At 41.7% G+C, this 14,061-nt stretch overlaps 1 protein-coding gene across 1 annotated transcript in view; it reads right to left on the bottom strand.

Moving 5' to 3' along the window:
* The window catches only part of sipa1l1 (signal-induced proliferation-associated 1 like 1), a 99,754-nt gene extending 96,877 nt beyond the window's left edge, over positions 1–2,877 (bottom strand). Inside the window, exon 1 of the mRNA XM_017692575.2 lies at positions 2,635–2,877. The gene's annotated coding sequence lies outside the window, so the exon portion shown is untranslated. The remainder of the gene's footprint in view (positions 1–2,634) is intronic.
* Positions 2,878–14,061: the final 11,184 nt, after the last annotated feature.

A 14,061-nucleotide genomic window follows, 5' to 3' on the forward strand; every position in this document is an offset into this window, starting at 1 on the left:
AGCAAGAAGGTACCTCTACATTCCAGTTCCCTGAAGAGTGCCATGTGTACAAGCTGCAGAACTAATGTCACTCACTCAGACACTTGTACACTAATCCACTAACAGCATTTTCCAAAATTTAAGTAGAAATGTGAAACAGCAGAGTTTGCTTTTATTGTCTCTCTTTCACATCTCAAAGTAAGAGACAGTCTCCTCAAGCAATCAATTTATAGAAGAAGCCATGTTTGTGAATTTTTTTAATGAGCGTATTTAAATCAATTTATGGCTTAATAAACCAAATTAAATGGAATTACTTCAAACATTGTCAAACTGCTAGACATTAAATTGCAATTAGGATCAAATTACTGTTAAGCAAACCATGCTTATCCCTTTCCAGAGCTTGCCCTTTGTTCAGCTATATATCTGAAACACACCCTATACTGGAAGTAAGAAAAGTCAACATCACTCATCTCAGCCATAATCATTCATTTTCCCCTCAATCATGTGGTTTTCTCAATTTTACAGCACTGACCAAATAAATTTCCAAATACTGTTATTAAACAAGACACTTCAAATCAAATACAGTCACTGGGCCAGACCAAACAAACCAAAAAACACTGCTAAACAAGGCCATACAGACCAAACAGCATCACTAAGCAAAACTGCTCAAACACAATACCACCACTGGTACAGACCGTACAGACCTGTAAACAAGACCATATAAACCAAATATAAGGTTACACAGACCAAATACCATCACTGAACCACACCACAGACATAAGACTGTCACTGAACTAGTCCATCCATCCATTTTCTAAGCCGCTTCTCCCTCAGGGTCATCGGGCAGAAGGAAGGATACACCCTGGACAGGTCACCAGTCCATCGCATGGCAAACAGACAGACACAGACAGTCACTCACACACACTCCTGAACTAGCCCATACAGATCAAATATAATCACTAAATAAGACCACACACCATCACTGGACCAAATCATAAAACCCAAATATCATCAATGGGTCGCACCATACACACCAAACACCATCACTGGAGGAAACTACACAGAGCCCTGTCCCTGCACCAAACATACTGGTGAACCACCACCATGTTCTTCCAAGACCTCTAAAACAGCCTTATGAATTCACTAAAAGATGTGCCAGATCTGAAATTACCAAACCAGGTGTGTGCAGTCCTCATCGCAGCACTACTGGACACACTTCTAACTCTGCCTAGAAGCCGTCAAAGTAATTTCTACCCAAAAACCCAAATTCAGTAGAGCTGAATCGAGAACAGTCTCTCTTCAGACTGGTCTGCTGCTAACACCACTGATTTAATCTAATCTAATACCACCATCTAAACAGTAGTGCTGACAGCAATTGTGAAAGCCATTAGAGTCAAAAGGGCTCGGCGTAGATCAGCAGCCCAACCCTGGAAACTCTGATAAATTGACTGCAACAGAATATAACATGACTTGCAATACAATCAAATACAAAAGACCACAAGCCACCACTCCAACCCAGGGCCAACTCTCCAAATTCACCCCCCACTTAAACTGCACTTAGGAGCTGACCACTACAGAGCGAACAACCACCCACGCACCCAACAAAGACAGAGAAATGAGACGTAAATGACCCAACAAATCAGCAGAGTTCTCCAGCGGTCAGTCCAACACCGCCACTAACAGAAAGCTGCGCGGAAACAGCAACTATAACGAAAGGGTGCACAGTTCGGGTGGAGGGTTCACTTGCGCAGGTGAATAGCTTTGCGATGCCGACTTTACTATCACCGTAACGTTAGTTAAGTAGTGAGCTTAAGTATATAAAGTAAGCTTACTAAAATGTACTTATGTGAACTGCTTAATATATCCCTACTATTTTAAATATATTCAGAGTATTTACATACGTTTACAAGCATAAACATCAATACTGGTAATAAAGTGTAGTTCAAGTGTTACAGCCGAATTACTTCATTGAATGTAAAAAAAAAAAAAAAAAAACTACCGACCATATTTAATCCTGTTTATTTGTCCGTGCGTTTGTCAGTCATTAAATGTCCAGGTGATGCTTTGTTTGACCCGAATTTCCTTATCCAATTTATAAAAATGTACATTAGCTTTGTTAGCTAGCGATTTAGTCATTAGCGTTGCCTCGCTATGGGCAAAGCTGCTGCTGTCGCTCTCCACAGCAGGAGCTGCTCAGAAGCAAAGGCTCCTCGGCTCATTCCTTTTCTGTTTGCAGTCAATATCTTGAGCTACCTTGCTCGTCGTTTGCCCACGAGGCAGACCACTATGCACCGACCTCGACGAAAGCGTAGGAAAGGAAACGCTTTCCGTGGCTAAACACGCAGAAATACACGCTGTATACCAGCGAAAGGCTGCAGCATCGCTGCCACCTGTAACTCTCGCCTGCTAACCGCTGCCTGATAGTAATCACAGCAATCCGTCGCCCAGGCTCAACACTTAACCTAACTGAGCCATCCGTAACGCTGGCTAGCTACGTTTGTATGCACTTGCAGCAGCTCGTGGGTTGACAAAACTATTTTCTTGCAAGAAAACACCGGTCCGTAAAATAACAGCAGGACAAAGAGTCGTACAGTCCCTGGTGTTGCAGAGACGTTTAAGAGTTGACGGTTAAATCAGAGCAGTGTTTGAACTCACCTTCCCTCCTCAGTGCCACCTCGCTGGAGTCTCTCTCCCCGCAACCCGAGCAAAATCTCGCCCTAAAACTCCACACGGGCGTCTCTGCGACGAATAAACGCCTTCGAAGAGCTGGGGACACACACCAGGGCTCCTGTGTAGCCCCTATGGAGGCTCTCTGTGTATTTTTCTGAAAGTATTCGGAGTTCAACCGCGCCTCCCTCCCTCCGCAGCGTCACTCTCTCCCCTCTCTCTCCCTCACAAACTGCTCAACTTCCAACTTCATACAAAGTTGAAGCTGCTGGTGACGTCACGGAAAGCCAACGACCAACGGCTCTCCCGGAGAATCTCGCGATATGTCGGGAGTGAATGGAAAAGCCAAGCGAGAACAAAACCGAACCAGTGATTCCGTTGAACGAACCGATTCTGCCGAAGCTCTCAGCTCCGACGAATCCTTGTCGTTGCCATTAGTCAAATGAATTTGGACTAGATTTTCATCTCCTCCGCACGCGGTTAGGTCTGATTTAACGCGTGTGCGACAGCTGCTAAATTCATCTTATATCCCTTCCGTATGAGACATTCAGTTCAGTGAATGATGGCCAGTACTGCTGCTGACTGCTGCTGATTTGGGCAGCACGTACACACGAAGGCTCCAGCTTGTAGTAACAGCAGAACACTTTTGGTGCTATACAGAACCATTTTCAAAAGGTTGTACATAGAACCACAAACAACACCTTCCCACCAGTCTGACCATTTCACCATGAGCCATTTAAGAATGAAAGAGGTCTATATAGAACTCATGGTTCTAAATAGAACCATTCACGGTACTGAAGAAGTGTGAATGCATAGCGGCTACAGAAACGTTCGATTCAGTTCGAAGCGTGAATCGATTCGGCCAGTTTGCTTAGAATCGGTTCAAAAGTGCGGTTCGTTGAGCGCTACTGAAGACGGCGTTGCATAAAGTCTTGTATCTATGGGAATAGTGCCTCCTGGAAAGCGTTGCTCTGGCAACAGCACGATTTTAGCGCTGCAGTCTTCATCGTGGCAACTGGTGTTTTGTGGTCGTTGCAGAAAGGCTGAACGGAGAGAGATAAGTGGAACAGAATCAAGTAAATGGTCGATATGCATTAACACCACAGGGTTTCCTGCTTCATTACTGGCTATGTCCAACTGTCACGGCGCTAATTTAGCCTGCAGAAGCCACATATCTTTGATTTGTGGTTATTGCATAACGGATGAACAGACGGAGAGCTGCTTAGTGCAATGCAATAACATGAAATGGTCATTACGCTTAAACAGTTTACAGTTTCCATATCGACCAGTGGCACATCTTGAATGACTGACAGTCTACACTACATGCACAAAACTTTGTAGACGCACGCAGAGAGTTGGTACCTCTTTTTGCTGCTGTAACAGTCTCTACTCTTCTGGGAAGGCCTCACGAAATATTGGATGGAGCTTGATCGCTTCAGAGAACACATCTCCACTGTTCCACAGCTCAATGCTGGGGGGCTTCATTTTTGAAAGAAAAAAAAAAAAAAAACGTAATAAAGAAAAGTAAAATGAAGAAAATTGCTATTTTTTACTATTCCTAGATCACCATTCAACATTTAGGAAGGTTGTGACATTGGCCATGTTAATGCGTTTTTGCAAAAAGGCCAGATTTTGAGACCTCTGTTGAAGCTCATGTTCAAGCTACTCTCAGGTGGATTTGATCGGCTGATCTGCTGATTTGTCACTGTTAGTGATCAGAGTCTGAGCCAGCTTGTGTGCACCCTGTCATTAAAGCAAAAGAGGGACAAACACTAAGAATTTCTGAGAATTCATGGAAATATTTGAAAGATTCCACTGTTCACTCGCAGTGTTAAGTTGATAATATCATCAAAACCCACAAAGTAAATGTAAAATGCAAGAAAAAAATTAGGATATGGGACCATTTATAGTAGCTGAATTCACAGATTAGAGGAGATGTCGATCTTTTAAAATGACTTTGGTCTATGACAAATCAGTGAGTATAAATTAGCTGGGTTTTAATCTGAAAGTTGTTAGAAATAGCCTAAAAGTAATGGAAAACATTGCTGTCAAAGTAATCATGTAGTATGCAAGTAGTCATGTATTCATGTGCTGGGATTCAATAGTTTCTTTTCCAGCCTGTTTCATCTGAATCAGCTCTTTGATCTCCTCACAGCGTTATACTGGAGAGGGTTAGCTATATGCATGGCTCTTTACTATGAATGAGCAGTGCTGTGTATATAGGACTTCTTGATGTAAAGGTGATATTTAGCATTAAGTGACAATCTGTAGATCAGCGAGATTCTTATGGGATTCTCCACTTTCCAAGGAATGAGAGACCTTGTAGTGTGATATAAATTGCTTTTCATGTTTCTCTGAGTGCCGACAGCAGAACTCATCACTTACTGATCTCATTTGCTTCTTGGCAACGACGTCACTCGTGGGATCCCTTTTAAAATGAATGCTTATGACTAATAGCTTTGCATATTTTCGGTTCCTCAGTTGTTCACCCAACTACTGAAGAATAAAGGAAGTACTACGTCTAATCAGACGAATTAGAGCTAAACTCTACAGGAAAGATGTCAAGAAGAGGAAAGTGCCCACTGGAATGAAAGTCCAGTGGCAATATCTGACGCCCCCCAGAGCATGATCATGGTAGTGTATTCATGAAGTCGCACTACAGGCTATCTTGTGGGTTGGCTCTGAATGGTGGGTGTTAGAAAGAATGGCCCCATTCATCAGCTTCACTCAAGCAGAGGAGAACACTAATGTAAAATGACATGAAAAAAGGGTTGCTCTTGCATATTGGACCGTTGTCCATCGCTGTGTGCACAGCATGCAACTCAAAGCAGCGATCTGATGCACAGAGAATTTTCTGTGTGGAGCAATTAAGCAGACCTAAGCTGTTTAGTGCTGGTATTGGAGCGGTCAGGACAATGGCATCAGCACAACAATGGTCAGGTTTTCAAAAGAGAGTTTGGTGATGGCACTGCTTGTGTTTTACTTGCATTCCTCATACCAATATGCATATTAAGCCCAATATAATGACATATATCACACTGTTCTCTCATACGTCTATGAGAAAATGCAGATTATTCAGTATGTCACATAGTAAGTGAGCCACATTGGAAACCTGGTCATGGGGATTATAAGCAGTATTGGCTCCAGCTCCAGTGGCCTGCAGCACATGAAGTGGATCCAACATACTTTCAAACTATTACTCATCACAGAAAAAAGTGACAGCATATCACAGCAAGTTTGAAACAAATATCAAATATTTAACAACTATGAGGGAATCCAGTGAAATACACTGATCAAAACATTTCTCAACTGTTTGAAAACAGGTAGAAACATCACCCTAGAAGATAGAATTCAGAAAGAAAGAAAGATAGATTTAAAGAGAGAGTCAGGCAGAGAGAGAAGGAGAAAGATAAACAGAGAAGGAAAGAAAAAGAGGAGGACAGACAGAGATAGGGAAAGGGAGCAAAGTAAAGAAAGAGGGATTAAAAAAGAAAAAGAGAGAAAGAGGAGAGATAGAGGGAGAATGAGAGGGCACAGAAGGGATAGAGACATATAGAGATGCAGAGAGAGAGAAGTATGTAGAGAGAGGTACAAAGTGAGGTAAAGAGATGTAGAGATGGAGAATGTAGTGAGCTTTCTCTGTCAGGGTGTTTAGCATTCCTCAGTGTGCTCCTCCAGCGCTGAGAGAGCCGGTGTGACTCACTCTGGTGTGAAAGCACAGCGCGGCATCGTGGGAGGATGACATCACGGCGATTGGCAGAAGTGCCTTGAAGCTGGACCCCCCCTCCCACATCAAACGCCTCCGCCACATGCGCACAGAGCCCAAAAATAATAGTGCAGCGCATCTCTCTTCCCTCTCTCTCCCCTCGCCTGTCCTAAGAAAGTGCTCATTTTTACACTCACTCTCTCTCTCTCTCTCTCTCTCTCTCTCTCTCTCTCTCTCTCTCGCTCTCGCTCAGCGGCTGGCCAAGCTTTGCAGAAAGCAAACGAAACGGGGGACGGTGTGAACCAATGCTGTTACCATATTTGGCTACGGTATGACAAGATTTTGAAGGAAATAAACTGAGGGGGAATGAGAGAAAGAGAGAATAAGAGAAGACAGAGAGAGAGAAATATATATAGAGAGAGACCGAATGGCAGAAAGAGATGAAGGGGAGAGGAGAGAATAAGAGAAAAGGAGAGAGGGAGAGAAAGAGTGAGAAAAAGAGGGGTGGGGGGAAGACCCCTGAAGCAACACTCTCTTTCCACTCTAAATTAAGATCAGCTTGGGGCAACATCCAAACCCCAGGATGCCAAGGCTGGACAAAGAGAAACTGATTAATCTCAAACTCTGCCCCTGTGTTATTTTAACATGACTAAGGGAGGCTAATGAAAGGCTGTGGGATTAGATCTGGATCTGCAGCCCCCGCACACATTTACACCACCTTCTCTCACCTTTCACAGGCCGCTGCCTGCTCCTACTGTTCTTTTCTTGCAGCACTTTTCATACAGAAGCGAATGACATTTATGTGCATTTATGTACAAAAACTATTGTAATTCATTTTTACCTGAACGTTTTCCAAACTCAGTTCATCTCATAAAACCAGGCTGTTTTCGGTCACTGTGCCTTTAAGACTGATTACGTGTCAATTAACTCTTTGCCTCATTCAAAAAACAGTCTAGACTGAAACACTACTAATACCTTCTGCGCTAGTCTGTGCTATAGGCTGAATAAGAGGATTTTCATGACAGTGAATTTAAAACAGGCTGTTTTTGCAGCTTAGTTTTCAGTAAGGATTGTATGATCTGGGGAGTTGTCAAAGTTTTCTTGCTTTTGTTTCTTGCTGTTTGATGCAATACATAATTATTATTAAAGTTTTAAAACAGACAGTGCACTCCACAGTCCACACAGTCCATATATAAGGACTGAAAAAACAGCCTATTATAAATTCATTGTTTTTTGTTGAAGGCACGGAAACCAGTGCATCTACATATATCTACCTATTCAGCCCATGGCAGTCAGTTCCATAGATTCCACAAGATGTTATCATTTTTTTGAGATTCTGATTGCATCATGTGATTCCTGCAGATTTTTCAGGTGTACTTTCATGTTACCCCATCACAAAGGGGTTCTTTTCGAATCAGACCAGGACTAAAGAACATTGAGCCTCGTTCCTCAATATCTTCTGTGGATTTTTACATATTTAGTAGCATACTTTTAAGCATTAATATTTGTAGTAGCATACTTATAAGCATTAATATCAGAAGGCATTAACTCGCTCTTAGAGTTAAAGCGTTATGACATTCGCATGGCAGGGCAGGTGAAGAACAGACAGTATGTGACAAACATACAGAGATGTACGCAACAACAGGAAACCGGCCAAGGCCAAAAACTGAAGTAGGTCTGCGCTTAACCGTTAGAACATGAGGTTTTTGCATCCATATATGGTAAACCATATGTCCATTGCACCCACTAAACAGGAACATGTACACATTTAGGTTTAGCTTATACGCACACACATATTCAGCTTCAGGGTATAAAAGGAGTCAGAACAGATTGGGAGGTCAGAGCTTACTTGGGAGATACATGATGCATGTTCTCTGTTTGTAACCTCTCCAGAATTCTGTAATAAATCTTTGTTTGTTTCAATTCAATCTGATCTACTTGTCTCATTTTTTTGCATCAACGAACACGCAGGACTGGTTTCGTCCACACTTCCAAAGTTTTTTCTTAAAACTGTTCTTGAGAAAGGTTCTAAGAAAAAGTCTACATCAGATTTGTGACGTGTTCTTAAACTGCAGAATTGTTCACATCCCTGTGCTTTTGAGCATGTCGTTTCTGTTCTTACCTAAGAACAAATCCCAAATTGGCAAATGTCAAAATCTTCATAAAAGTGAGTTTTAAGGAGACATTTCCTCCTAATAACAGTTGGTAAATGAGGCCCATTTAATTAATTGTCACGTTCATAAAATCAGTTTGGGATGACTTTTGCTCTGGGACACAATCCATTATCATGCAGGAAATTGCCATTAGAAGATGGGTACAATGTGGCCATGAAGGGATGCATGTGGTCAGCAACAATACTCAAAAAGCCTGTGGTATTCAAGCGATTGCTCAATATTAATGGGCCAAGAATACATTCTCCACACTATTACACCACCTCCACCAGCCTGCATTTTGACACAAGGCAGGTTGGGTCCATGGATTCATGCTGCTTGTCCCAAATTCTAATCTGTGTGCCTCAGAAGAAATCGAGATTCGTCAAACCAGGCTATATCTTCAACTTTCCGGTTCTGCCCACTGCAGCCTCAGCTTTTTTTTTCTTGGCTGACAAAAGTGGATCCTGATTTGGTTCTTTGTTGTTGTAGCCCATCCACCTCAAAAATGTGTTGTGCAGTCTGAGATGCTTTTCACCTCAACATAATTGTACAGTGGTTGTCTGATTTACCGTAGCCTTTCTTTCAGCTCGAACCAGTCTGGCTATTCTCTGTTGACCTCCCTCATCAACAAGATGTTCCTGCAGAACTGCTGCTCACTGGATGTTTTCTCTTTATTGTACTACTCCGAGTAAACTCTAGAGATGGTGTGAGTGAAAATCCCAGGAGATCAGCAATTCTAGAAATACTCAAACCAGCTTGTCTGGCACTAGCAATCATGACATGCCCAAAATCTCTGAGATCTCATTTTTTCTCAATTCTAATTGAACATTACCTGAAGAAGCTGGCCCATTTCTGCACGATTTTAAGCACTTCAACTGCTGCCACACACTTGGGTAATTAGATAATTGCATGAATTAGTAGGTGTACAGGTGCTCCTAATAAAGTGCTCAGTGAGTGTGTATATGAAGAGTTTTGTTCCGAAATGCTGTATATCCTGTTGTAACAATATTGGATATAATGCTTTGTCAAAAAGAATAACAGCTAATATTAATGGAAAACACATTTTTATATCATAATATAGCATTAACCATGGTCTTTGTTGCCAAGCTGCCAAGGACCACCATGAAAATACAGATCAGATATACTGTATGTGATGACCTATTCAGAACTGTGTATATACATTTTAAAAATAGACTATTTTTAACAACGATTTGTGATTATATTAATTATTTTCAGTGATTTCAATGCGGCCCCAAGTCATTGATATAATAGACTATTCCATATTGTTACATGTTGTTGGGCTGAACAATCTGGGGGAAATATCTAATTGCAGTTCTTTGGACTAATATTGTGATAGTTTTTTTTGGCTAATAATTTCAAAATATATATTTTTTCCTGGTTTGAGGCTGGACCCCTGAATATGGTATGTTGTATTGTGCCAGATTACCAGTAAATTGTGGTTGTGATGTCACAACATATGGAGGTTTGGTTGCCTCTGACTGGTCTAACTTATCTACAGGCAGTTCATAAGCTTTGTGTTATTAGGTTAATTCCCCACTTAAAACTTAAGATGTTTTTATCAATGTACCCTATAATTAAAAAAAAATGCAGCTCTTGAGATTTAAAAATTGCACTTTCTTAAATTGTTCTTTCTATTCTTTGTAGTGTAATAACATTAAAAACCAAGATAAGTTTTGTCACTGATGTAATGTTAGTTCATTTTCATTTCAACCCATCCTTTATGTTTGTATAATGAAGAAACAGATGCTTCCAGACAGCTATACTGTGTGATTAAACAATTAACATCTTATTATGCCCTGTGATGTATAAAATACCAATCAGGTTCGATTGACCTTGATTTTGGATGGAAACGGCAAAAAAATTGACATTGAATGAGGGTTCATTTTTAAGGCATGGGTGGCATCTTGCTTGCATGGTCAGCCTGTCCCCTTAGATCAGGGGTGTCAAACTCAACCACTAAAAGGTCCATGTTAAAAAATCTCAACAACTCTGTGGGCCAGAGCACCTTTTTTTCTCTATAACCTGATCTGAACCTTGTTTATTCAAAACATCAACAGTAAAATATAGACACTTGTAGTAGATCTTCAGATATTACACGAATACTTGATATATTCCAATGTACGTGTCCCCAGGAGCTAGGTCTTACCTATTTGCTTGAAAAAGGCACCTGACATCTTTTCTTTGCTGCAAGTTCATCAATACTTGGGCTCAATGTCTGAGCTGCTGAGCAGATGTTTAGTGTATATTGTATATAATGTATGTATGTAATGTATATAATGTAGTATATTGGTTGTAGTGTTATGACTGGAATTGTGGAATTGTGCAGAATTGAGATGTAACCGCTATCCCATAGACTGCTGTTGGAGTAGTTGGAGCACACATTATACATTGTATCACAAAAGTGAGCTGGTGGATATTCGAGACTTTGCGCTCCTCCACCTCCGCTTGAGGATGCCCCAAAGATGTTCTATTGGGTTTAGGTCTGGAGACATGCTTGGCCTGTCCATCACCTTTACCCTCAGCCTCTTCAATAAAGCAGTGGTCATCTTAGAGGTGTGTTTTGGGTCATTATCATGCTGTAACACTGCCCTGCGACCCAGTTTCCAGAGGGAGGGGATCATGCTCTGCTTCTGTATTTCACAGTACATATTGGAGTTCATGTGTCCCTCAATGAAATGTAACTCCCCAACACCTGCTGCACTTATGCAGCCCCAGACCATGACATTCCCACCACCATGCTTGACTGTAGGCATGACACACTTATCTTTGTACACCTCACCTGATTGCTGCCACACATGCTTGAGACCATCTGAACCAAACAAATTAATCTTGGTCTCATCAGACCATAGGACATGGTTCCAGTAATCCATGTCCTTTGTTGACATGTCTTCAGCAAACTGCTCTTCAATCTCTGCAGCAATGCTGACAGCACTCCTGCACCTATCTTTCAAAGACAGCATTTGGATGTGACGCTGAGCACGTGCACTCAGCTTCTTTGGACAACCAACACAAGGTCTGTTCTGAGTGGACCCTGCTCTTTTTAAATGCTGGATGATCTTGGCCACTGTGCTGCAGCTCAGTTTCAGGGTGTTGGCAATCTTCTTGTAGCCTTGGCCATCTTCATGTAGCGCAACAATTCGTCTTTTAAGATCCTCAGAGAGTTCTTTGCCATGAGGTGCCATGTTGGAACTTTCAGTGACCAGTATGAGAGAGTGTGAGAGCTGTACTACAAATTTGAACACACCTTCTCCCTATGCACACCTGAGACCTAGTAACACTAACGAGTCACATGACATTTTGGAGGGAAAATGACAAGCAGTGCTCAATTTGGACATTTAGGGATGTGGTGTCTTAGGGGTGTACTCACTTTTGTTGCCGGTGGTTTAGACATTAATGGCTGTATATTGAGTTATTTTGAGGGAAGAATAAATGTACACTGTTATATAAGCTGCACACAGACTACTTTTCATTGTGTCAAAGTATCATTTTGTCAGTGTTATCCCATGAAAAGATATACTTAAATATCTGCAGATATGTGAGGGGTGTACTCACTGATACACTGTATTGAAGTGCATGCTGGGGACTGTAGTTATGAAAAGGTCAAATATCAATAGATTATAAAATTTAAATACTTTTGCGGGCCAGAGAGAATCGGGTCGTGGGTCTGATCTGGCCCCCGGGCCTTGTGTTTGACACATGGGCCTTAGACGGAAGGATCAAAACAAAGTTATTCTGAGTGATTACCTTTATCCAATAGCAAACCACTGTCTTAATGAAAGTGATCTGTTCCAAGATCATATTAAGGGCATGAGGGGTCACTGAATGGTAACTCATGCTGTGGCCTTCACAGTCACCAGAATTTGGATCTACATGCCATTGCTCTCCACCACCATCATCAAAGCACCAATTGAGTGAATATCTTCTGAATGGTGTTCCATCCCTCCAGTACAGTTCCAGAGACCTTGCCAAAGTACACTTGAAGCTGTAATGGCAGCTTGTGGTGGTCCAACACCTTTAGGCTGGTTTTATCCACACCTGTCTTCATGATCTGAATGACACTAATGGTTAATCATAGAGCAACAAAATGAACTGCTGCAGATTTTATTCCATGGTCAGAAGAGTCTGTAAGGCTGATATTTCACCCACTGTTAAAAGTGTGGGCTGTGGAGGCAGGTGAGAAGTCTCTCCTTCGACTCTGTCTGCAGGCGCAGTGTTTTTAATTAGAGCCACTCTTTGGAGGGACAGCAGCAGTCCACTCTTGCACTTGGCTCGCACTTTCTTTCAAGCCCCTCAGCGAGCAATCGGTGCAGGACAGACTAAAATAGCACTGGCTGGAGCCTGATGGTGGCTACAGGCCGCTGCATTAACCCAGCTGCTAAAATGAAGACACAGGACTCCCACCACCAGTGAGAAAGCCATTAGTGAAATAGAGAAATGTCAAATGAATCAGCAATGGCTCAGTGAGGTACAGAGCTACAGTATGAATACAACAAAGCTGAGGTTGGCTTCTGATTCTTATTCAAATTTACTGTTCCACCTTGTGTCTGTGAGGGATGTCACCATGGACACCAACCTAGCAACAGTCAGGCTGCATGTTGTCATGTCCATGTCATGTAAGCAGGGTTGCCCTCCATATATAAATTTCCAGATTTGAAAAAAATGTAAAAAGTCTGTTAAAAGAGCCAATATTAGACCTACTATTCCTACTATTTCAGTTCCTGACTGCTATCATACTTTTCTCATTTGTTACGAACATCTATGCTCTGCAAATGTAACAGTGTATGACCACAAAACCCCAAAACATAGCTCTATACTGTAAGCTGAGTACAAATAAATGTAGTCTAAAAAACAGAAACCCTACTAAAAAGAAGGACAGTTAAATAGAAAAGAAACTTATTCACATTTTTAAGTATTGGAAAAGATCTGTGATGTTTCTGGGCTATTTTTCCTCCAAGATATATTGCATCTTGAAGTACTGGGAGATATTAACCAAAAAAATCTTCTGCCTCTACCAACAAGTTAAAATTAGATTGTGGTTGGGTCTTCCTGCAGGACAATGATCCAGAACATGCAACAAAATCCACACACTGACCACAAAACAAGTTTTTGACATGGTCATACTGGAGGACCTAGAGAGGTTCTATAATAAGGAGTGGTCTCAGATTGCTTGTTTGCTTGTTTGCCACGCATATACACCATGTGGACAAAAGCACTGGGGCACTTAATCATTACACCCACAAGAGCTTTTATGACATCCATTTCTAAATCCATAGGCATTAATATGGAGTTGGCCCCTGTTACTATAGCAATAACAATTTCCTCTTTTCTAGGAAGGCTTTTCACAAGATTTTGGAGTGTGTCTTTGAGAATTTTTGCCCATTAATCCAGAAGTGCATTTGTGAGGTCAGACACTGATGTTGGATGAGAGGGCCTGGCTCCCAGTCTCCACTCTAATTAATCTCTAAGGAGATTTCTTCCACACCAAACTCATCCAACCCTATCGCATTTCTCACCTACCCCAAACACCCCCCAATC

Source organism: Pygocentrus nattereri, chromosome 4 (genome assembly GCF_015220715.1).
Source record: "Pygocentrus nattereri isolate fPygNat1 chromosome 4, fPygNat1.pri, whole genome shotgun sequence".
In the NCBI taxonomy this organism is placed as follows: Eukaryota; Metazoa; Chordata; class Actinopteri; order Characiformes; family Serrasalmidae; genus Pygocentrus; species Pygocentrus nattereri.